The sequence below is a fragment of the Caretta caretta genome, chromosome 9 (assembly GCF_965140235.1).
Source record: "Caretta caretta isolate rCarCar2 chromosome 9, rCarCar1.hap1, whole genome shotgun sequence".
NCBI classification, from domain to species: Eukaryota; Metazoa; Chordata; order Testudines; family Cheloniidae; genus Caretta; species Caretta caretta.
In genome coordinates this window covers 31,550,149-31,558,123 of record NC_134214.1, presented here as the reverse complement: position 1 = coordinate 31,558,123, position 7,975 = coordinate 31,550,149, and positions in this window count along the sequence as shown.

Here is a 7,975-nt window from a genome sequence, read left to right as displayed (position 1 = left end):
AAGGATAAATAAACCTAAACTGTAGCTTGGCTTCATTTTCTATATGTGTGTAACATTGGAAGTGTTGATTTATTTATTTTTGCAGGTTGGACACATTAAAATGGGAAAAAAAGAGATATTGTCATCTTTAAATCTGTTCAAGTGCAATAGCAACAAAAAGCAAACAGCTGCTGTTGTGGATCACAGTTACCATAGCAATATATTTCCATAGTCACTTCCAGATTCATTTATATTAATAGCAGCTTTATTTAACAGAATACAAAAGTCACCATTGCACTAGTGTGGTTTATTATATTAAGACTTTTACAGTTTATAGTAAGATGAGTAAAGCTTTTTATTTAAGAGAAGGTCTAGTTCCACAGCTGGGACACAATCTAGTAAAAAACACAGGGCTAGACTGAGCTCCTCATTCTCGAGAGTGGTTACTATGTGACAGGTTTCAGAGTGGTAGCCGAGTTAGTCTGTATCAGCAGAAAGAATGAGGAGTAGGAAAGCTTATTCTCAAATAAAATTGTTAGTCTCTAAGGTGCCACAAGTACTCCTCGTCTCTCTGTTACTATGTGAGTAGGCCGTTGAAGTCAACAGGAACTTGCATAACAAATGTTACCCAGGGAAAGCAAGAGCACCACAATCTTGCTCGTAATTTTTGTTGACCACATACATTTCTGTATACAGCACATATGGAATTAAGTTATTTTAACAGGCTGTTTTATAATTCAAAAAAATAAAATGCACTGAAAGTAGTAATAACTTTAGATAATGAAGATATCTTTAAAGCATTTCTGAAAGCTTCCATCTGCAGAAAAATGTTTTCTAAGTATTTGTTGCCGAATGTGAAATATTAGTAACACCCATAACAATCTATTATTGCTAATGTTCCAAAAACAAAACCTCTTTCTTCCAAACAAAAGTTAAGGTTGCTAAGTGACAACAATGTACTTACTTCTCACAGTCTACAAAATCCAAGCACTTCAAAGCAAGGAAATAACTAGTTAAGGACATAAATCTCACACAGCCCTTGTAATAAACAAACACGTTGGGCTGGGTCATCGCCAACATCTCGTGCAGAAGAGGGGGTCAGCTGCCTTGATGGCACTGTTCTCTCTTCTCTGGATCCCATGAAGGCTTTTTCCTAGGCCTGGGGTTTTCATTGTCCAAAAGAGTGGAGACTGGGTGAGCTTGGGAAAAGTGTGGGCAAGAGTATAGAGCCTCCTCTGGCCCAATGAAACTTATTTGGAAATGATAATACAGTCTGAACCATGGACCCAAATGCTCTCCTCCTCGTTGTCCCAGGACCAGCCACGGGCAGGGAATCTCCATTGTCTCCAATAACTCCACACTGATGAGAAGCCAGCAGAGGGGAGGCAGTGCTGGAGCCACAGCTGGTGCCCTTAACTGATTAATTTGGTGAGCTACAAAAAGAGGATTGGTGCAGAAATCTCTGGTCCTTTTCCTCACTCTTGTGGATGACCTGGGCCTTTATTCTTTTGAAGGATAAAGAAAGCACAAGAGTCTTAGAACCCAGTTCTGCAACCCCCATTCATGATCAGTAGCACTTAGCTCACAAAAAACATGCCATTGACTTCAACATGACCAAAAGCTGCAGAACCAGGACCTTAATTCTGACCCTTCAATAACTGTATTTTATTCTTATAATATATTATTATGCTTTCTTGGTTTTGGTATTTAAACATGTTCTTTTAAGAGATATTGGTACACAGGAGATATCAGATAATATATTTACCATATGACAATAGACATTTTTGGTAAAGTACTTGTAACTTCTGTTTCTTGAGAAAAATATTGTACAGATATATGCGATTTAACAGGAAAAGTGCATATTGTTATTGATTTAGGCTAATTATCTGTGCTTGTGGACTGGCATTTAAAGCTGATCTATGTGTGTCATGTTTACATCTGTAATTTGTGTTTCTTTATCAGAAAGTTTGTGTTATGTTTTTACTGTGAGATTTAATTTAAGTTAAGACTGTCCTACCATGATGGTGGAAATTCCACAAATTTTGTTATTGAGGTAGGGTGTGAAAAACACTACTATAAATTATAAATCATGCCAAAGTGGGGAGGGGAGAGGGGCGAATAAGATTACCATCTAACGATGCACCTGAGCAAACATGCCCAACAAATTTACAACAGGGCCTACATATTTTCCTACCAACCACACAAAAATAGGGCCCTACCTCTGAAAAGGAATCACTGTAGAGTATAGACCCTATCAATAGGCATGGTCCACCTGCATGAATCACTTTGCAAGAACTGGAGCCCAGGAAAACTCACAAAGGATTCAATCCAACTTCCATTTAAGTTGATTAAAAGCCTCCTGTTGATTTCAATGGGAGTTTGATCTGGCCCTTAGTTCTTTAATGCCATCTGGAAAGAACAGAACTGGATAACTTTCAGCAAACAATATGTCCTAAGAAAATGGCAATGAATGGAAAATAAAGTCTGCAGCTTGATAAGTGAGTGGGGGGATGGAGATAAAATAAAAGACTCCAAACTCACACAGTAGACAATGATATATTTAGATAAACGGGCATTATCAAGTGCCATAAAATACATGTTTGTAGAACTAAACATAGAAAATCACAGACAAAAGTGTAAGAATTGCTGACATTGAAACAAAAGACCCTGAAGATTTTATGGTAAAATTATTGCATAATGTTTTGAATATGAAGGCAAAGAAACTATTTTCACTGAAAAATATTACAGAATTCCCACCAGAAACTAATTAAATAGATCTCATCCAACAACATAATCATTCAGACTTTATTGGCATTGAAAGAAAAAAAAATCTACATGCAACCTGAATAAAGAGAGACATTGACTTTTGGGGAGAGCGGGGGAATCTTCCTTAATCTAAGCTTGAGGGTGCAAGGAAAAAGAAAGGAGAACTTAAAAATGCTTTAGTAGATTTTGCTATCCAACAGCAGTGCTATATCCAGCAAAGTTATGTGTCCTACATAAAAATAAAGCACATTTGCCGAGATGCTGGTTCAGCAAAACAACTTCTAACACAAATCAGCTCTATTCAAAATGCATGATACTCAGACAGCAATTAAGAGTAAAAAATGTATCGAGGAATCGTGCCAAACTGCTATGATCAAAATGCTACTGTGACAGTAATGCTATGCTATGCTGCTTCATATACAGTATGTTGACTCCATAAAATTCAATTAAAATAGGGAATAAATTATTATTTAAGGAAAAGAGGAATGTTGCCTCCTGTTTGCTCCGTCTTTTCATTTGTCCTACAGCCAGGGATGTAATTACATGAAAATTAAAACACCAAGCCAACATAACTGTTCACTGGCAAAAGAGATGCATCTCTTGATTCATCCATCTCCCAAATGTGTCTGCACACTGAAAGCGTTTTGGGTGGCACTTCCAGGGCCACATGCTAACTTCATTATGCAATATGGTAAGTTACAAAACATGGCAGAATAAGTCCCAAACTTGCTGTGGGTGGAAGGGAGCACAGACGCTCTGTGGCATGCCCTCAGATAACAGGAAGGGTCCACCACTTGCATTCCATGCGAATGCAGGGTCTATGGTGAAGAGACCTGGATGTAGAAAGGAGAAGAACCTGGGAACAATTGCTCTTTTTGGCACGTTTCTCAATTAGAAATTTGCACAGAAGTTACTACTGAAGTAGCAGTAAATCCCCCTCTGAGAAGGGCATGTGTGTGTGTCATGGCTCCTAGGGGAATAGTTTTTAGGGATTGGGTCTCTGGACTCATGTCTCCCAGTATCTGCATGGATCTTGGAATATCTGACAATTTTGGGAGCTGCCCATTCTGCACCACACAAAGACCATCCTGTCATAAAATACTGGAGCATATGGCCTCTAGTTGTCCATTAATAAGCTTATTATTCTGTCATAATTCTTGTCAAATTTTCAGTCTGTAACTGGACAAAATATGCACTGAGAAAAGGATCATATTTTCCATGATGAAGATTGATGTGATCTAGGTCATTTTAATCATGTTTTATGTCTAAGTACATTTTGAAAGAATTTTAAAATTAACATATAATGTACCCTTTCATTCTTTTCTTTCTTTTTTCTTTCTGTTATGCAGACTAACATGAGTTTGAAAACAGACATAAATAAAGTTGAGCATTAAAAAAATCTCATACTATATATGATCAAATTTGGATCTTTGAAAACTAGCATAGAAAGTGCTTCTTTACATTTGCATGCAGCGGACCACATTTTAGGCCAGATTCCAATATCATTACTCACACTGAGTACAAGTGGTTTCTATGGGACTACTTGTGGAGCAAGATACTGTTTAAAGTAAATAAGTTTGGCATAATATGTTTTTTTGTATGAAGAGTGAGTTTCCTGGAGCAATTCCTCTCCCAACCCTACTTCCAATTCCCAGTACTGTATTTGGTTCTCAAAATATTTAATTCTGAAGACCACCAGGAAAAGTTCCATGGCCCATATTTGAAAACCACTTCTATAATAAATACTAGGAAACACAGTTGCCAACTTTCATGCAGTAAATAAGCACTCCAACTTTCACAATAAGACAAAAATCAAGCTAATCCCACTTCTAAACAAGGCCAAAACAAGCCAATCTCTAAAAACCCCAAAACTCTATGTGACTAGATCCCCCCTGCGTGCAGTCTGGTGTGGTGGTGGGCCTGCTGTGCACCCCTGACTCTCTCCCCGGCTTGCCCCTGCTTGCAGGAAGCAGATAAAAAAAAAGAAGCAACAAGGAACAAGCTACAAGCCAAACAAGCAGCAAGCCAAAAACTAGCCAACAAGCAACTCAAAACCCAAGTAAGCCAAAAAGAACGCCAATTTCTGCAGTTTTTCCGCCAGTTTGCCATGTCTGCTAGGAAATGCCTACTTGAAGGTAAACCCTACATATCATCTGACTGAAAATATAAAAGTGTTCCTTGAGATGAAGAATTATAGGACAAATTTTCAAAACAGAAAACATGTGAAGCCCTCTTTACCTTGCACTACTGCTGTCACTCTCAACAATTATAATGAATAGCTTCAGATCAGCTCTAGATGACAGGTTGTGAATAAAGTGAGTTTTTCACTAAGCAGTCAGTTAAAGCAGATGTCTTGTGGAAGAATTGAAGATGAACTCTCAGAACAGTTTGAGGTAAGAACTAAATTTCAGCAGGACTGTATTTTGCCATTTAACTTGTTCTATGATTTATATTAAATGTTAATTATTTATGTATGCCAGTATTGTGGCAGGTCAACTCACTTGTCAATATAACTTCTTCAGACAATATTAGAAAATGTCTCATGAACACAAAACGGACATCAGTAAACCAGTAGGTTGGTCTACAATTGCGGGGGGATAAGATATGAAGATGATTTTTCCCTTCTTGTTATATCAGTTACAGCTTATCACAGGGTACAGTTTATTGGAGGTGCGCTTTGGTATCATACTAATGAAAACTGATATGCCTGGAAAGAAGCAACAACATGAGCAACAAATCAAACTGTCCTTTGTACCTGTTCCTAATAAAAGAAGTAATCACAGAGGCAAAACTGACTGAGAGGAATTATAACTAATTCTGCAGAACCAGACACAGAAAATCCCAGAGTGAACTCCAGTTAGGATCTATAACTCCTTAGTAGGCTAAAACTGCCAGCAGACGCACTAAGATCATAGAAATATCTTAAGATCATAAAAAGATCAAGATACTACATAGACTCCTTGAAATTACTCTTCATGAATAATTTTAAGACATCAGAGAAAAAAGAAAAGGGCTGATCCTCAAGCTTGTCTTTCCTTCAGTGAAAATCAAGGTAACTGAAACTGTGGAAGTTTAGAGAACAACTATCCCTATAATGATAGGTAACACCAATATTTTCATTGGAAAAAATGAACCTCCAGAGAACCAAACAAGTAATGAAGGACACTGAAGTGAAATTTCTTTGGCTGAAAAAGCATTATTTTCTGTTATTAGAAGACATTGTACATTTACTAAAGTCCTCCAATTATGGACTTAGCTTAAAAAATTAAAAGATTTCTAAAGGCTTATTGAATGGAGAAAATATACCCTGCTTTATTTACAGAGAATATTAAGAATACTGATTCTCCACTGTAGCTATTTATCCCTGTCTAAAGTGAGTACAAAATGGGAATAAAACACATTGCCAAATAACAGTGGTATCGTTTTACACTAACTTTGTAAATGAATCCATAAAGTGCAAGGCAGTGGAGAATCAGGCACCTTGATTGTGACTTAAACTCCTCCTGTTCTTCTTGAGTAGAAGCTGATGCGTTATTTATCAGAATGGCCTAAACTATTTATTTTGACCTAAAACATATATTCATATTGTGATGGGTTGGGTCACAGAAACCCCCTTGGGACTGCCACCTGATGTGCGGAGACTACCTCTGAGCCCCTTTTCCCTGCCAGCTTGGGACTTCAGAACCCTGCCTTGTTGAGCCAGACACACTAGCCTGCTATAAACACAGACCCAGGTCTGAACCATGTCCCCCAAAGCTGCAGGCTTTAACTGAAAACCACTTAGCAGGTATTCCTGTCTCCAGCACCGAGATACCCACTTCCCAATGGGATCCAAACCCCAAATAAATCCATTTTACTCTGTATAAAGCTTATACAGGGTAAACTTATAAATTGTCCACCCTGTATAACACAGATAGAGAGATATGCACAGCTGTTTGCTCCCCCAGGTATTAGTCACTAACTCTGGGTTCAATAAAAAGCAAACATGATTTTATTAAATATAAAAAAGTAGAATTTAAGTGGTTCCAAGTAATAACAGACAGAACAAAGTAAATTACCAAGCAAAATAAAACAAAACTTGCAAGTCTAAGCCTAATACATTTAGAATCTGGTTACAGATAAAATCTCACCCTCAGAAATTTTCCAATAAGCTTCTTTCACAGACTGGACTCCTTCCTAGTCTGGGCCCAATCCTTTCCCTGGTACAGTCCTTGTTCCAGCTCAGGTGGTAGCTAGGGGATTTCTCATGACTGCAGCCTTCTTTGTTCTGTTCTACCCCCTTATATAGCTTTGGAACAAGGCGGGAATCTTTTGTCTCTCTGGGTCCCCACCCCTCCTTCTAAATGGAAAAGTCCCAGGTTTAAGATGGATTCCAGTACCAGGTGACATGGTCACATGTCCTGTGAGACCCCAAGCCTTCATTCTTTCTGGCCTGCCTCACAGGAAGGCTTGCAAGTAAACAGAGCTATTTACAACTAATTGTCCTAGTTGATGGGAGCCATCAAGATTCCAAACCACCATTAATGGCCCACACTTGCATAATTATAATAGGACCTCAGAGTTATATTTCGTATTTCTAGTTTCAGATACAAGACTGATACATTTATACAAACTGGATGACCACAGTCAGTAGATTATAAGCTTTGTAATGATACCTTTCAAGAGACCTTTTGCATGAAGCATATTCCAGTTACATTATATTCACACTTACTAGCGTATTTTCATAAAATCATATGGAGTGCAACGTCACACATATACCTCAATTCCTTAAACTATATTTAGTAACTGGTGAGCATCAGTGTCCACTAACAGTGTCCTGAAAGCAGAAAGGGTTCTGAAATATAATATCTTCTATAACTTATGGTCTATGATTTTATTAGTAAGACAAGACCATGAATGAGCTGTGTCTGCTAAGAATTTAGGGTCAGATTCTGTGCTGTGCCGGTCAGAAGGCACAGCCCAGGAGAGGGAGGTCAAATCTGGCTGTATGCTCAGCTTCATTCACACCTCTGGGATTCAGACTGGTCTAGGGCCTAATGTGGTCCCTGGAATTGGCTTTGCTTTATGGTGGCTCCCCACAGCCACCAAAGGGCGGCAAAGCCACCCAAAATAGCAGCAACACAACCTCTAAGCACACTCACCACTCCCTCTCCCACCTTTGACAAGCCCCTGCTGATTTCACCCACTCCCTGACATTCTCCAAACAGACTTTGTGTGTATTGGTGTGGGG